The sequence below is a fragment of the Rattus norvegicus genome, chromosome 11 (assembly GCF_021556685.1).
Source record: "Rattus norvegicus strain SHRSP/BbbUtx chromosome 11, alternate assembly SHRSP_T2T, whole genome shotgun sequence".
NCBI lineage: Eukaryota > Metazoa > Chordata > Mammalia > Rodentia > Muridae > Rattus > Rattus norvegicus.
The window spans coordinates 63,844,255-63,862,318 of record NC_141544.1 but is presented as its reverse complement, the minus strand read 5'-3'; the positions used below and the strand labels follow the sequence as shown (position 1 = coordinate 63,862,318).

At 40.7% G+C, this 18,064-nt stretch overlaps 1 long non-coding RNA gene across 2 annotated transcripts in view; it reads left to right on the top strand.

The window, feature by feature from the left end:
- LOC148002588 (uncharacterized) overlaps window positions 1-14,628 on the top strand; it is a 65,541-nt gene extending 50,913 nt beyond the window's left edge. The window contains exon 3 of one of the 2 annotated variants that reach the window (XR_015633062.1): window positions 14,021-14,628. This is a non-coding gene — a long non-coding RNA (uncharacterized LOC148002588). Of the gene's footprint in view, window positions 1-1,905; window positions 4,257-14,020 lie in introns of those variants that run through there. The other variant, XR_015633061.1, reaches the window with a different exon arrangement.
- Window positions 14,629-18,064: the final 3,436 nt, after the last annotated feature.

The window sequence follows — 18,064 nt, the reverse complement described above, 5'->3', positions numbered from 1 at the left end:
CAACTGTGGAATATTTTCAGCAATAGAAAGTTGAATATTTAATGCATGTGACAGCATGACTGGATGTAAAATATGGTAGATTAAGTTTAAGAAGTCAGTCAAAAAGCTCAGGGTAAACGACATTCTGGAAAAGATACGACTGTAGAAACAGGGATCAGTAGTTGTAAGGCTTAGTGTGATGTATAGTTTGAATATCTTTGATAATAAGGGGGATTTGTGTGTGTGTGTGGGGGTAGCTTGTTCTATACCCTACTTGTGATACAGCCTGAAATACTATATGTTAAAAATTAAGGAACTATAATGAAAATTACAGTAAAATGAAAGATACATGAAGATTTAAAATTATTGTAAAACCATCCACTTTACATACATAGCATATATGTCTATATGAGGCATATTGATTGCTTCACATGCAATTTTATTAACTAAATCCGTTAACAAAGTTAAGTATTGTTTTCTCAGACAAAAAAGAAACTAGAAAATAGACAATCAGGATCATTATGGGTAACGTCTTTGAGACTGTTATTTTACTTAAATGCATTTTAAAATGGAAGAATGTTCAATGTCATTGAGAAGTGACACATTCATTTAATTGGTAGCTATTACATGTAGGATAAGATTCATGGAAACGAAATTTAACCCAATGTCTCTTGCTATTTACAGTTTCCTAAATAACACATCTTGATGTTATTTTAAGTTCTAAATTTTAAATCAAGTATTAAGTCTTACAGTTAGAAAGGTTCATAATACTAAGATCGTTCTTTTTTACAAATAGATATTTTTCATATAACATATTATGATTGATATAATTTTTCCTCCTTCAACTCCTCTCAGGTCCTCCCTGATTTCCCACATACTCAAACCTATACTGTTGGGCATCAGACCATGGGTCAAATAACTAAGGTGTATATTTTATATATCAAACCTCTTTGAACCTGGTTTCAGGTTCTCCCAGCATCCCTTAGTTCCTACCTGTTACAGGGCACAGCCTGCCCTCTGCCCTGAACTTTCTAGGTGAGAAGCTGGACTCCTCAACTTTCTCTGTGCTGGCTTTCATTCTTTCTCTTTCCTCTCCCCTCTATTTCCCTCCCAAGGTGACTTCCCTGGCCTTGTTTCCCAGGACATGAGAACCAGTCCGAGGGTGGCTTGCCGAAAAACCTGTAGATATATATATCTGGCTTGTATTAACTCATTTCCCCAGCAGAGAAATAATTTATTATATTTTCTCTCTCTCATTAGAATACAAATGGGCATCTAAACAATAAGATAAAAACAAACCAGAATAGCACAAAACAAACAAACAAACAAACAAACAAACAAAGAAGCTAAAGAAAAGGCACAAGAAACACATATAGACACAGAGATACACATTTGCATACACATAAATCCCAGAAAAACACACCACAGGGAACTGTAATATGTATGCAAAAGACCTGTAGAAAAGAAAGTAAGAAGAAAAGAAAATAAGAAGGAGAGAAGGGAAGGGAAGGGAAGGGGATGGGAGGGGAGGGGAGGGGAGGGGAGAGGTGGGGAGGGGAGGGGAGGGAAGGGGAGGGGAGAGGTGGGGAGGGGAGGGGAGGGTAGGGAAGGGGAGGGGAGGGGAGGGGAGGGAAGGGGAAGGAAGAAGAATATGCCCAGGCAAAGCATAATGAGAGTAGGAATCTCCAAAATTACCATTGAGTTTGTTTCATGTTAGCCATGTACTGCTGCGGGGGTGTGGTCTGTCCTTAAGGGTGGTTCTGTTGGAAAAAAACAAAAACAAAAACAGTTTTTTTTTCTTTTGCGGGTGATTATCAATTGGAGATAGCTTCTGGGTTAGGGATAAATCAAAATATTATTTTATAGTTAGGTTCATAATATTAAACTTCCAAAAAATAATGTCAATCGTTCTTTCGTTTCCCCCAGATCCAATCCTCCAGTCTCATCCCAGTTCTGCAGCAGAAGCTCATGGCCGCCCCCACCCCCTGCCCACCACCTTTCATTTCTTGTGGATCCCATAGATCCATAGATTTTTCCCTTTCTTTCTTTCTTTCTTTCTTTCTTTCTTTCTTTCTTTCTTTCTTTCTTTCTTTCTTTCTTCCCTTCCTTCCTTCCTTCCTTTCTTTCTTTCTTTCTTTCTTTCTTTCTTTCTTTCTTTCTTTCTTTCTTTCTTTTTATCTTTATTAACTTGGGTATTTCTTATTTACATTTCGATTGTTATTCCCCTTCCCGGTTTCCAGGCAAACATCCCCCTAGCCCCTCCCCCTCCCCTTCTATATGGGCTTCCCCTCCCCATCCTCCTCCCATTACCACCCTCCCCCCAACAATCACGTTCACTGGGGGCTAACCTCCCTGCCCCCATTTATTGCTTTTCCTCAGGCAGGCACTCCCTTCTAAGCCACAGGCTGCATCTACCAGAAATCAGGTAGGCTGCCTACAGACCTTCTCTTTTCTCTGTTTCCCCAGTTCCAATCCTCCAGTCTCTTCCCCCTTCTAATCTCCTCAGTCTTCCCAGACCCCAATCCCAGCAGTCATTCCCCTGCTATCCCAAGTTCCCCTCCTTTCAAGGCAACAAGTAGGCTGAAGGCAGGACCACGCCTCTTCTACTGCACCTGGGAGTCAATACCGCCAGCTTCATTCCCAGCTCTACACAGCAAATCTGCTGTGGTCTCCTTTTTCTCTGTGACCCCAGTCCCAAGGGGGATAACAAAGACCTTCTCCTCCAACCTTGCTTCCACCAACTCATCCTAGGACCCTTGCCTCCAACACCAGCAGGCATTCCCTGTGAGAGTATCAGCTAAACAGGCCAGGAACCCTCTCCAAAAATCCAGGAAAGGAACCAAATCCAAGGAACAAAACAACCACCAACAAAGACAAATCCAGAAATCAGCACCTAGACCTATAATTATTAGAAACTGAGACCGCTAGAGGCCACAGCTCTTCCCTACAATAACATGATAATCACAAGAGAATGCTATGTCTCCACTTGAGCACAGCTGAAGCAAAAGACCTTAAAACCAACTGTATGAAGATGATGGAGGTCCTCGAACAGGAAACAAACAAATCCCTTCAAGAAATCCAGAGAAACAAAATCAATGTGAGGAAATGAATAAATCCCTTAAAGGAAGCCAGGAAAACACAAAAGGCTGGAAGAAATGAATAACCCTCTTAAAGAAACCCAAGAAAATAAAAACAGTGGAAGGAAATGAATAGAAGTGTTCAAGATCTGAACATGGAAAGAGAATCAACAGAGAAAACACAAACAGAGGAAATTCTGGAAATTAAAAACTTAGGAGTTTTCACAGGAACTACAGAGGAATGCTTCAGCAACAGAATAGAAAAGGAAGAGAAAATCTCAGGCATTGAAGATATAATAGAAAAAAATGAGTACATCGGTCAAAGAAATTACTAAAAATAAAAAACTCTTGACAAAATATTCTGGAAATCCAGGATACTATGAAAAGATCAAACCTAAGAATAATAGAAATAGAGGAAGGAGAAAAAGCTGAGCTCAAAGACCCAGGAAATATTTTCAACAAAATCATAAAAGAGAATTTTCCTAACCTAAAGAAGGAGACACCTATAAAGGGGCAATATGGATACAGAACACCAAATGGATTGGAACAGAAAAGAAAGTTTCCTTGCCATTAATAATCAAAACATTAAACATATAGAACAAAGAAACAATATTAAAAGTTGTAAGGGAAAAAGCCGACTAACATATAAAGGCAGACCTATTTATTAAAGTACAACCAACTTCCCAGTGGAGATTAAGGCCAAAAGGGCCTGAAAAGAAGTCATATAGACTCTAAGAGATCACAGATGCCAGTCCAGATTACTATACCTAGAAAAAGTTTAAATCATCATAGATTGAGAAAATAAGATATTCCATGATAAAGTCATATTTAAACAATATTTATCTATGTACTGGCTGGTTTTGTGTATCAACTTGACATAAGCTGGAATTATCACAGAGAAAGGAGTCTCCCTTGAGGAAATGTCTCTGTGAGAACCAACTGTAAGGCATTTTCTCAATTAGTGTTCAAGGGTAGGAGGGCCTAGTGGGGGGGGGCTGTCATCCCTGGGCTAAATGTCCAGGGTTCTATAAGAGAGCAAGCTGAGCAAATCAGGAGAAGCAAGCCAGTAAGCAGTACCCTCCATGGCCTCTGCATCAGTTCCTGACTCCAAGTTTCTGTCATGTGTGAGTTCCTGCCCTGGCTTCCTTTGGTGATGAAGAGCAATGTGGAAGTGTAAGCTGAATAAACCTTTTCCTCCCCAACTGGTCTTGATGTTTTGTGCAGGAATAGAAACCCTGACTGAGACAATCTACAAGTCCAGCCCTATAGAAGGTGATAGAAGGAAAACTCCAGCCTAAGGAGGTTAACTATACCCATAAAAACAAAGGAAATACAAAATCTCACACCAGCCAAACCAAAAGAAGGGAAACACACACACACACACACACACACACACACACACACACACACACACACACACACACACACAGAGTCACAAACCCCACTACCACTACTACCACAAACAACAACAACAGCAGCAGAAACAAAACAGCTGCAATCTAACATGAAGATGACATTTCAATTCTTAACACCGATGCCCCATCTAGGGTACCCAAGTTTGTGCAAGAAATATTACTACCCCTTAGATCACAGATTGTGCCTCACAAAATGATAGTGGAATGCTTCAGTACTCCACTCTTACTGTCTTATGGACAGGTTGTCTAGACAAAAACTACACAGAGAAATACTAGAGCTAACAGACATTATAAACCAAATGGACCCAACAGATATTTACAGAACATTTCCTCAAAACATACAAGAGTATACCGTCTTCTCTGTACCTCGTGGAACTTTCTCCCAATTGACCACATACTCAGAGACAAAGTCTCAACAGATACAAGAAAATTGAAATAACTCCCTGCATCCTATCAGACCACTGTTGATTAAATCTAAATATGAACAAAACCAGAAACTGGTTGCAGAAGGGTTGCGAACTTATAAAACTGGGAACGACTCTCTATGGAATGAAAAGTAGGTCAAGACAGAGACAACAAAGAAATTAAAGATTTCCTAGAATTCGATGAAAGTGAATTCATAGCAAGCTCAGACTTATGGGGCACAATGAATTAGTTACTTAGAGGAACGTTCACAGCACTAAGTGCCTACATTAAGAAATTGGAAAGATGTTATATTAGCAACTTAATAGCACATCTAAACACTCTTAAACAAAAAGAAAGAAGCACACCTAAGAGGAGTAGATGGCAAGAAATAATCAAACTATGGCCTGAAATCAATAAAATGTAAACAAAGAGAACAATATAAAGAATCAAAGAAACAAAGAATTGGTTCTTTGAAAAAACAGTAAGATAGACTTTGCAGAGATAAAATAGAGAGAAAGATAGAGATAGATAGATAGATAGATAGATAGATAGATGATAGATGATAGATAGATAGATGATAGATGATAGATAGATAGATGATAGATGATAGATAGATGATAGATGATAGATAGATGATAGATGATAGATAGATGATAGATGATAGATAGATGATAGATAGATAGATGATAGATGATAGATGATAGATGATAGATGATAGATAGATGATAGATGATAGATAGATGATAGATGATAGATAGATGATAGATGATAGATAGATGATAGATAGATAGATGATAGATGATAGATAGATAGATGATAGATAGATGATACATAGATAGATAGATAGACAGACAGACAGACAGACAGACAGAATCTGAATGGGAGGTCTCCATCAATCCCTCCCTTCAGAGCTCAGAGAATCCCTCAGATCTTGTAGAAACCAGAGAGGATAAAGAAAACCAGCAGAACAAGGTCCTCTCCATGAATTAAGCAGGTTTCAAATGCACTAACGGAGACTGAAGCAGGAAGCACAGGAAGCACATGGATCTGCACCAGGTCTTCTGCATGTACAGTACAGCTATTTAGTGTTTTTATGGGACTCCTGGGCCTCTGACTCTTGTGCCTACTCTTGGGACTCTTTTCCTCCTGTTGGGTTGCCATGTCCAACTTTGATTTGCTAGTTTTTGTTTCATCTATCATATTTTATTTTGTCATGCTTGATTTTGATCTTCTAGAAACCTGTTCTTGTCTAATGAGAGATGGAAAGGGAGTGGGTCCAGAGGGGTGGGGAGGTGGGGAGGAACTGGGAGGAATAGAAAGTTGGAAACTGTAATCAGGATACATTGTATGAGAACCTGTCTTAAATAAAAGGAAAACAACTGAAAACTTGAAATAATTGTCAAATTTTACTCACTAAAATTATCTACGTATACCTTTCTGTTTGTTTTTGTTTCGTTTTTGTTTGTTTGCTTGTTTTGAGACAGAATTTTTCTGTGGACCAGAACTCTGGCTATGAATCACTTCATAGTCAAGGCTGACCTTGAACTCACAGAGATCTGTCTGCCCCTGCTTCCTAAGTGCTGGGATTAAAGGTGTGTACTACCATGCCTGACTTATATATACATTTTATAATGTCAAACAATTCCTGGAAAAATGTATACCCTTGAAAACCCAGGCAAACAACTGATGAAGAATATTTGGAAGCCTAGAATCACTAGAAATTACACCCATTGTCCTTGTCTTAGTCAGGGTTCTCGAGTCACAGAACTTATGGAATATCTCTCTGTATTGAGGGAATTTGTTGTGCTGACTTACAGTCTGTAGTCAATCAGTCTGTAACTCAACAATGGTCACCTATGAATGGGAAGTCCAAGATCTAGTACTTGCTCAGTCCCACAAGGTTAGTTGTTTCAGCTGGTCTTCTGTGGAAGTAGGTTCCAACAGATATGCTAGCAAGTAAATGCAAGCAGACGAAGAAGAGCAAATCTTCCTTCTTCCAATGTCTTTATGTGGGTCTCCAGCAAGTGTGCTCAGGTTAAAGGTGTACTAGCATACCTGGATCTGGGACTTGCTTTGTCCCAGCTGACCTTGAATTCAGAGATCCTTGCCTTACTCTCCTGGGACTAAAGACATGTACTACCAGGCCTGGGCCTAAGTGTTTCATAGCTACTATGCCTCAAGATCTCCATGCCAAGATCCAGGTCAAAAACTTGTGTCTTCCAAGATCTGAACCCCAGGTGAGCCCTCCAATTCTGGATTGTAGTTCACTCCAGATATAGTCAAGGTGACAACCAGGAGTAGCCACCACAGTCCTACCTTGCTTTTCCATTGCTGTGATAAAATAGTGATCGGAAGTAACTTGTAGAGAAAAGGGTATATCCCATCTTAACAATTACATTCCACCACTGAAGGAAGTTGGGGCTGGAACTCAAGCAGGGCCCTGAAGACAGAACTGTGAATCAGAAGCCACGGAGGAAAGCTACTTGTTGGCTTATCTTCCATGGCTCAATCATCTTGAGGTTTTATGCAACCCAGGACCACCTGCCTAGGGGAGGTACCACTTACCCTGGGCTCCTCCCTTCCACATCAATCCTTAATCAAGAAAATGCCCCCATTGACTTGCATGTAGGCCAATCTGAAGGAGGCATTTCCTCAATTGAGGACCTCTCTTCCCATGGCCCTAATAGTGTCAAGTTGACAAAAAATAGAGTAATAACTAAAAACACAGCAAACAACAACAACAACAACAACAAAAGAAAAAAAACAAAAAACAAAAAAGACAAAAAAAAAAAAAAAAAAAAAAAAAAACCACATACAACCAACCAGGACACTTAGCTTATACTATAATAAACAAAACCTTATTCAGTGATGGTCTTTAAAGACAGAAAGATGACAGAGAACTTTTATCTAAATTTAAGTATTTCTAAATTATCCAAATCCCATGTGGTTGTCATGTGTATTTTAAGATTCTTGACTTCATCCCAAAAATCCCCCATATCTAGCTTTTTTTCTGTTCTGGAATCTAAGTGATTAATCAGTTTTTTCAATTAAATATAATTTTGTTGCTATTTTTGCTGGGGAAAATATACTAAAACCCCAAAATAGTTCATATCCCCCGTCCCCCACATAATCCATGGTTCAGTTTTTCTCCCTTTGATATTTTTGACTGTTCATCAGGAGTCATTATGCTAGAATATATACTATACTAGTAAAGAACTGGGTATTGCTGTTTTACAGTAATTGAATCCTAAAGTTTCCTAAAGGCAGGTACTGGCAGAGAAAGATGTGAAAAAAGAAAGGGAGTGAAGAAGGAGAGGGAAAAAAGAACAAAAGGAGGAAAGAAAGAGAGAAGGAACAAGTTTCAGAAACCAGGAACTTGTGAATGTGAAAAGGGACCACTCACCCTTTTCAAGAAGGGCGTTTTTGTCAGGTTTGGACCACCACACTGCAACAACATGTACCCCAGAAGGGTGGGAAGATGCCCGTGCTGGGAAAAAATGCTAACCATGCAATGATGACTTGAGTTCAGTCCTCCAAGTTTGATTTCCAGGTCCTATGTCAAAGGTAGAATACTATGATAGAAACCTGTAATCACAGCACTCCTACTGTGAGACGGGAGGTGGGGACCGGACAATTGCTCAGAAGCTTGTAAGTCAGGAGTACATAATACAGCAAAAGAAAGACTGGAGACTCTCTCTGTTCAAAACAACCAGGAACATTCTAATTCCCCCAACATTGTCCCTTGATTTCCACAGTGTGTGCATGCAGACACACACGTATGCACACACATAAGCACATAAGCACATAAGCACACATAAGAGGAAGAGGAAGAGGAAGAGGAAGAGGAAGAGGAAGAAGAAGAAGGTTTTGTTTGTTTGTTTGTTTTTGTTGAGACAGAGTTTCTCTGTGTAGCCCTGACGGTTCTCTGTAGACCAGGCTGCTTTGAACTCAGAGATCTGCCTGCCTCCCAAGTGCTGGGACTAACGGTGCATGTCACCACCGCAGCCGGTGGCAGATTTTTTTTTTACAAGTGACCTCTCATTTAGATTCTCAAAACAGGGAATCTTGTGAAGGTTTCCTCCTTTGCTTTGAATGCCCCCTTCAAATGACTCATATTCTCAAGTAAATTTGCCCGAGTGATACTGAGTGTCCTTGGGGAGAATTAATGCTGTTTAAGGCTAGACGAAATGAAATACAAGAGGAACGGAGCAGGGATTCTGATAGAGAGCAAAAATAATGAGAAGCTCCTTTTAGTGAGGTGGGGATGACTAAAAATGGCTCCTGTGCAAACCGCAGGTCCCTAGAAACTGAGCAAGGCATGTTTGTCATTAAAGGGTCCAGTGAGCTCTCCAACTCTGGATGTGTGAAGCCAGATAAAGTGGTTCCCAAGGACACACAGACAAGACTGAGGAAAACCCTAACAAGGTACTGAGAGATGTCAGGGCAAACTTTACCCAGAGGACCTGACCAGCACATCTGGACCAGTCTGTTCTTAGATCAGATTGAGAGGAACATCTTTGTGCATGTACAAAATGGTAAGAGGAAACTTCTGAGGAAAGGAAGATGAGCATTTCCCCTCCTTCCTTCCATCCCTCCCTTCTTCTCTCTCTCCCTCTCCCCACTTCCATTTATTTCTTATTCCTTCATTTCCATTTTAAACGAAAGGCGGAATGAAGGACATTCATGTGTGTTGCATGACCATTGGAATCATGGGAGGAGCCATTTTATTTGGAACAGGAATTGTGGCTGTTTCTCATTCGTGAACTCAAATGGAAATAACTGTTTTTACTGATGAATTTCAGTCAGTTGGTCTATGGAATAATTTAGGCGTTACTTCCACTAAAAGATTACGAGGCATGAGGATACGGTGTATAAAATACCCTAGAAATGGTAATAAATGTGGTGGTATAATACCAGTATGAGCTCATCTCAGCGTTCAAGGGTTTTCAGTTGAAGAGACGGGATGAATGATCATCTAAGATACAGAGAGCCTTCGTTTTTTATGTCAACTGTAAGAGACTGTGAATCCCAGCATTTAAAATTACATTTACTATACTTATAATAATTACTCTTAAAAAAACACATCGTGGAAATGCTTTTCAATTCTTATATTCTAAGAGATTTCTATCAGGAACATGGCGGAATTTTATCGGGTGTTCTTTCTGCATCTCTTGATATAATCGAATGATTTTTCCACTTTAATAAGTGTCTCTATATTGGATTTTTCTTTATTCCTGATATGAAACACACTCGCTTTCATAGATCTTTATTAGACTTCTGAAGTAGTCGTATAACATTTTTATCTAGGACGTTGGCATATGCATTCATAGGTGATATCTGTTTTATTAGACTAGATTAACCGTAGCTAGGGACCTGCTAGAGAGCAAATAGGACCGTCTTCCGTCAGGAATGTTTGGTGGGGACTTTGTTTAATCATCCTCTCCTGTGTGCGGTCTTGGATGAAAATATTTCTCGTTTGCCCACCCAAGCCCGACTCCTTCAGTATCCTCACATAAATGCACTGAAGGCTTCTTCGATCCAGAGTTTTGTGGTGTGGCCCCGGGGTGGGGGTGGGGCAACCAGGAGAGTGAGCAGTAGCTTCTTCTACTTCCTGTTGGGTGGCTCCGAGAAGCTTCTAGCTTTCCTACCTTCCCCTGAATCATGTCAGTTTTGTTTTTCTACTTCTCATTATGTTTGGCCTTTAAGCTTTTATGCCGTTGCGATGGCTGCTTTGCTATTCCTTAAATTAAAAATAAAAAAAAAATTAAAAGATTTAAAGGATTGTGTGTGTTTCCTTATACTTAAAATAGTTTATGATTTTTTTATTTTTTCCTTTTTATTTCATAAGAAGGCAATGCAGGAAGCAATATCTAAAAGGATGAATTTTTAATGAACTATTTTATTTATTTACATTTCAGTCATTGCCCCCCCTTCCTGGTCACCTCACCCAGTTCCTCACCCCAGTCCCCCTCCCTTCTTGCCTCTGAGTGGGTCCCCCCCACCAGGTGTGCCCCTTCCCTGGGGCCTCAAATCTCAAGATTAGGATTAGGTGCATTTCCTCCCACTGAGGCCAGACCAGGCCGTCCTCTGCTATATATGTGCAGGTGGGAGTGGGGGGCAGGGTGGGGTTGGTGGTTCAGTTTCTGGGATCTCCACAAGGATCTCTGGGGTCTTAGTTGAGACTGCTGGTCTTCCTATGGGGTTGTCCTCTCCTTGAGCTCCTTCAGTCCTTCTCACAATTCCTCTATAGGGGTTCCCGAATTCAGTCCAATGGTTGGGTGTATGTATCTTCATCTGTCTCAGACAGCTGCCGATAGGGTCTATCAGAGGACAGCCATACTTCTTCCTGTCTGTAAACACATCATAGCATGCATAATGTCAGGCTTTGGTCTCCCCTGCCTTGCTCGCCATGAGAAGGATCCCAAGTTGGACTGGGCACTGGAAAGCCTACAAGGATAAATTTTTACAATAATTCCTAGCTTTTGCCAGAAATATATATACATATATATATATATATATATGTATATGTATATTTGTACTTTCAGTCTATTCCATGCTTTCCTTTTTAAAAATTGTATTCATATGTTATGCATATATTTGTTATATATACATATATTACATAGATGTGTTACATAGATGTGTAGTATGATGTCATCATGTAGCAAGGCAGGCCAGGGTAAGGCCAAGCCTATCATTAGATGAGAAGGAAAGGTAGGCAGAGATAACATTTAGGAAGGAGGGAGGAGGAGGAGGAAAAGGGAGAGATCAAGATGGAGTCTATGGAGGAAGATGGTTCAGATTTAGGTGAACTAGATCGATTTTATCTTGTCTAGGTGGGCAGTTTATATCTTTATCAATTGGCAGTGAATTTATTGTGTGGATAGAGAATTTATCATGTAAACCTAATTGCTAAATTCCAAGTCTCTGGGGCTTTATTCTATCGGGCTAAAGAGGACAGTGTGTGAAAGAAATGGCTGAGAGGCAGTTGGAGCGTGCAGATTTGGTTCTGTTGCCCATGTGGAGGGAGTGACACGCAGGGTCCACAGAATGAGGTGTGTGTGTGTGTGTGTGTGTGTGTGTGTGTGTGTGTGCCTGGTAACTACTGCCTAGGGGACCTCGAGGAGAGGGTACCTAAAAGAGAGACAGCCAGGAGAGGGCGGCTTGCAGACCTGTGTCAGAATAGCAGTAGGAGTGAGCAGATCCAGCTCATGGGAACTGATAGAAAATGTTTCTATTTAACTTTTACTGCAACATATATTTTATATATATATACATACATATATATATATATTTACCTAATACATATATGTGTGTGTTACAACGATTAATTATAAAGTAGGCCATGAATTTGAGAGAAAGCAAAGAGGAATATATGGGAGGGTTTGGGGATGTCTTAGGGTTTCTATAGCCGTGAAGAGACAACATTACCATGACAACTCTTATAAAGTTAAGCATTTATTTGGGGCTGGCTTACTGTGCATTGTCTTCATGGAGAGAAGCAGGCTCTGTGCAGGCAGACACGGTGCTGGGGAAGGAGCTGAGAGTTCTACATCTGGTTCAGCAGGCAGCAGGAAGAAAGAGCCATTGCTTCTGGCTTGAGCTTGTGCATCTGCAAAGCCTACCTCCCACTGACACACTTTCTCCCAATAGGCTACACCCACTCCAACAAGGCCACACGGCCTAATCCTTTCAAACAATGCCACTTCCTGGGAGCCTATGGGGGTCATCTTCATTCAAACTACCACAGGAGGGAAGAAAAGGAAGTGGGGGATGATATAGTTAATTTCATAAAATTTAAATGCAGAAAACAACTGACTGTGGGTAGCTCAAGCCCAGTTGATACAGCTACAGCACAAGTGTCATTCCTAAGGCTCAGGGAACAGTGGAAGAAGGGACAGAATGACTGTGAGAGCCAGAGGGTCAGGATGTCTGCAGCAAGACTGCCTAAGCAGAGGGTGGGAGAGAGGATAGGGGGTTTCTGGAGGGGAAACCGGGAAAAAGGATAACATTTGAAATGTGAATAAAGAAAATATCCAACACAAAATATTTAATCTTATCATAAAACGAATGAAATCTCAACAATATGGCTGTCTGAACAAGACCAGCAACATGACACTACCAACTGACATGACAATGTAGACCTGAGAAAATGCACCAGGTCCTACCTACCACTGCACAAAGACGTACAAGCAACTATTGGCTGCAGAGAGGGGGGAGGGTGAATCAGTTATCCAATCCCGAGGGGTTACCCATAAACACATAAGCATATGAGCAACACTAAACAGACTCAGCAGGTGGCCTTCCTTTCTGTATTTATATGCATGTATGCATGTAACAATCCAAGAGAAAAGGATTATGAGAAAGATAATATGGGTAAGTAAGAGGAAGGGCTGGAGGCAGAAGAAGATAAACTGGGGTGAGGAGGTGGGATATGGCAATAGGGAGCTGGAAATGATAAAGTGTTGCTAGGTGCATGAGTAAAATGTCATGAGGAAACCCATTAGCCTGTGCAGTTGATAATTGCTAACAAAAATTAGAAAAACACTAAACATAACTTATGTATTAATAGGCAAAAAGAAGGAACTATTCCATTAGTTCATCAGGCAGTATATTGTATTAATGTCATTATAGAAGACGTTCCTTTGTGACTTTATTTAGCCCTAATCACCTACAAATATCATTAACAAATACATCTGAGGATTAAGTTCCCAGCACATAAACTTTGGGCGGGACATATTAAAACCCTAATAGCCTGTGTCTAGACAGGTTTGGATATCTATCAACTGAACCAGGTGTTAGACTGCAAATTGCTCGCTGCACAAATATTCCAAATTCTCCATGCTTGAACTGGACTAAATTTGAAAAAGTGGGTCATCCAGGTTCAGTGCTTAGTGGCCACTAGTTACATTAGGATAAACATGGAACTTCTAAAGTATGTGATAGACTAGATCAAGGTCAACATACCAAAGTATTCTGGAGGCCAACCAGCCATCAGAATAACCTACATCCAGAAGTGGTACTCTTGTCTACTGAATTGTACATTCTGCACAGACAGAAAGAATTCAGGACAAATATCCTGTGGCACTTTGTAAACACATCCACAATGGTGAGTCTATGTTGCTTATGTGTTGCATCTCTTATCAGGTCCTGCCTATTCTGCTGGAGATACCCAAGATGGAGGGCAAGTAGTCATTGGCTGTGCATTCTGAGACCTGGGCAAGACCATCCTCATAGCCTGGAGCCCTGGGACTGAATTGGACTGTAGTAGTTACTTTTCTCTTTGTTGACACAAAGTTGTCTGTCAAAGTAACTTAAGACAGGAAGAGCAAGGTCACAGTCCATCATGAGGAGGAAGCCAAGATTGCAGGAACTCGAGATTCCCAACTCTTCTGCAGTCAGGAAGCAAAGAGAGATGAATGTCAGAAGGCGACTTGATTTCTTCTTTGCTGTTCAGCTCAGGACCATGGATGATGGAAGGGTGCCTTTCACATTTAAGGTGGATCTCCCTGCTTCCATTAACCAAATCTAGAGATGCCTTCAAAGGCATTCCTCAGGTTTTGTTTTCATAGCAATTCTAGATCCTAATCACTGGTGTGAGTACCTTATATTTGATTGAGTCTTGGCTCTGCCACCTGTGTGACAAAAACGGGTCTTTGACTTCCTGTTCCTTTTCTGCTCTGTAATTTGTAGATAGCAATACTAGCCATGTAACAAGGTTGGTAAAGAATTAAAGGACCAAAAATAGGATCCATGAAAGACTAGTTGTTCATTAACTAACATGCAATAACCTCTGGAACCACATGGGAGGGAGGGAGGGAGGGAGGGAGGGAGGGAGGGTGAGATGGGTACTCTGTTCCTGTTATTGCACAGGCTGTTCAGGGGTTTGCTTCTCTCCACAAGGAAAGAGTTGCAGTGGGTGCTAAAATAAGAATCCTATTTGATTTGGTGAAGACGTGACGCTTCTGCTGCTCTCAAATGGGTCTTAATATAAGGCTATCTTGTGTTCGATTAGAAACTTGATGAAGGGAATTTAAGTCTTTGCACCTTTCTTTGAAGATGTCCTTTAAGGTTTTGAAACCCAGAGCAATTCACGATACATAACTAGCGCCTTCAGGAGAGAAAATTAGAATGACGTGAACATCAGACTCTCCTCACAGTGACAGGAGAGAACAAAACGTTAGCCTTGTAAACAGAAGGATGACTCATGATAATACAGCTCCCAAAATCATAGTCATAAAAAAACCAAATACTGAATATAAGGAGTCACATACCAGCTCTGGTGTGATATAAGATCTTTTCCTTATTCTGGTCTTTGATTAAACTGCCTGCCGTTCCATAGTGTACTAACCCACTCTATTCCAGCATATTTGATTCTTTATTCCCCTCCCCACTCCATCATTTGAGAATAAAATGTTCCTTAAACTGGGTGAATTAAAGACCAAATATCACAACCAACAAACCTGTTCAAATGAGTCACAACCTAAGAAGTGCCGTGGGCAGCTCATAATAAAATAGAAGCATTACTACTGCTAAAGCATCAGGATATTATTTTTTAAAAGCAGGATACACTTTGTATTCTGTGGTAATTACTATGTGTTCTTGAAACAGCAGTTGGGGGAAGAAAAAACTTGTACAGCTTATTCTTGACCTGCTGACTCACCTGAATTTTAGTGTCTGTAGATAATGTTGGATTTCATTTTCTGAGAGAGAACATCCCAGATTTAGACACAAATTAAGATGATCTACTCATGGCCCTCATACTTGTTACATCCCACCCCAGTCATTGTCACCTCGGCGCCACGGTCTCACATCTAGTTCTTATTCCTTTAGCGCAGTGAGGAAATAAGTCTGGGATTATGCAGCAACAGGTCCTGTCTCAGTAGAGATCAAGTGTCCATCTCTTAGGGAATCCTCCTGGCTCGGGTAAGACTCTCTGGAAAGCTCTAAGGAGGTATGTTATAAAGGAGGCCATAGCGTTTGCTTCTGGCCTTTATGGCTCCCATCAAGGGAAGGTATCAGCGGTTAATGGGTAAAGGGAGCTCATCGGACACATTGAAAACTTCTGCACATGGTTGACAAGTTTCTATCCATGCACATTCTGGCACCCACAAAGAAATCTGACAGTAAGAGGTGTATGCATAATGAACCCTTCCTCTGTAATTGTGGGTGTTCTCAACACATCATCTAACTTCATATAATAAGGATAGCAACATTTTGGGCCAGAAACAATAATTTTAGGTTATGCAATCTCTTAAGCTTTCATATAAAGAGATGGGTCAGATGTATGAGGTCATGGGCATCATAAAACATTGGGTCTTAGCAGCAAACCACTGAACTGAGAATAGGACCCCCATTGAAGGAATCAGAGAAAGAACTGGAAGAGCTTGAAGGGGCTCGAGACCCCTTATGAACAACAATGCCAAGCAACCAGAGCTTCCAGGGACTAAGCCACTACCTAAAGACTATACATGGACTGACCCTGGACTCTGACCTCATAGGTAGCAATGAATATTCTAGTAAGATCACCAGTGGAAGGGGAAGCCCTGGGTCCTGCTAAGACTGAACCCCCAGTGAACTAGATTGTTGGGGGGAGGGCAGGAATGGGGGGAGGATGGGGAGGGGAACACCTATAAAGAAGGGAAGGGGGAGGGATTGGGGGATGTTTGCCCGGAAACCGGGAAAGGGAATAACACTGGAAATGTAAATAAGAAATACTCAAGTTAATAAAAAAAAAGATTGGGTCTTTATTAGATTTATCAATAAGAGGCTTTTTTCATAGGTATATACATCTTTTGTGGTTTTTATCTACAGCTCAAATGTAGTTACATTGGTTTGACAAATAGGGAGCAACCTTTGGCCCTGGGACACAGGTAGCCTGCCCTTGTTTTTGTAAATTATTATTGGGATATGATAGAATATACATGGAATAGAACGTACAAAACAATTGCCATTTGATCCTTTACCAAAGAAGTACCTGCTGGTCTTCGGATTGGTTCATGCTTTCATATCCTTTCCCCAAAGCTTCTCAAGTTTCTTTATGGTTGTACACATGATCTGTTCTGAGGAAAGAAGCCAGCTGTGTAGCTCCAGGTAGCTAAGGAACTCCTCTTCAGTGATTTTACACTCTGCCCTGCCTGATTACCCCTCCACGCAAAGGTTTCTCCTTCCTTCACGTCTTTCTAGACTCTAGAGATAAGGCTATGTTTTTCCAGCAATTATTTTAAGTGCTTGCATTTCCTGTTTGTTACCGAGGAACTCGAGGGAGTAAGACTCATGCTAAAGCTTTTATTACCCAAATCTAATTGGACAAAGTCTTCAGCATCCCCAAAGTAGAAGGATTGTGTGAAGTGTGCAAAGAAACAAGGGTGGGAATCTTCCCTCACAGCACCTTAAATCAGGAATAGCAATAACCAATAATGTGTTAATTGTTATTTAACATAATCTGAGAAAGAACAGACACTGAAAAGCTGTGGTGTGACTTGATCAGACAGCATTGTCAGTAATGATGAAATGTATTTTTAAAGATACGATTTAGGTTTTTCTTGACAAGACAGACATGATATCTGGCTTCCATAATACCAATATGGTGGGGTCTAAGCCAAGCTCAAGGGCAGCCTGGATAACTTAGCAAGTTCTTACTTCAAAATAAATATAAAAGAAAGGCTAAAAAAGAAACTCAGTGGTAGAGCCCCAAGTTCAACTCCCATTAGCGTGCTTCTTAAGGTTTTATTGTTACTTTTCCTTTGAAAAAAAAAATTGTTTTAAAGCATGAGATTGCAAACTGTGGTTAATTGACATCAGTTGTGGGATGGTATTTTGTAATTCATTGAAAAAAATCTTTTGATCACTGTCCAGAAGCCCTGTGTCACAGTTGATATGTTCCTCAAACAAGGACAGACGGTTGAGTTGCATGTGCTAGGTGTTTTTCACTGGGACAAAATACCTAAGATAAACAGGTTAAGAGGAAGAAAGGCCGTGTTACTCTGGGTCTGTGATGAGGCTGAACATTGTGCCTGAGGGTGGAGCAATACTGAGCACTTCCTGGTAGGTAGCTGGGAAGGAAAAGAGAAAAGGGGTGAGAGGTTCTAGGTATTTCAACAAAGCACACACCCAGTGAACTACAGCTCCAACGAGGCCCCGTTTAGAGTTTCCAACAGTGCCTGGTTTCACAACCAGCAGAGACCAAGT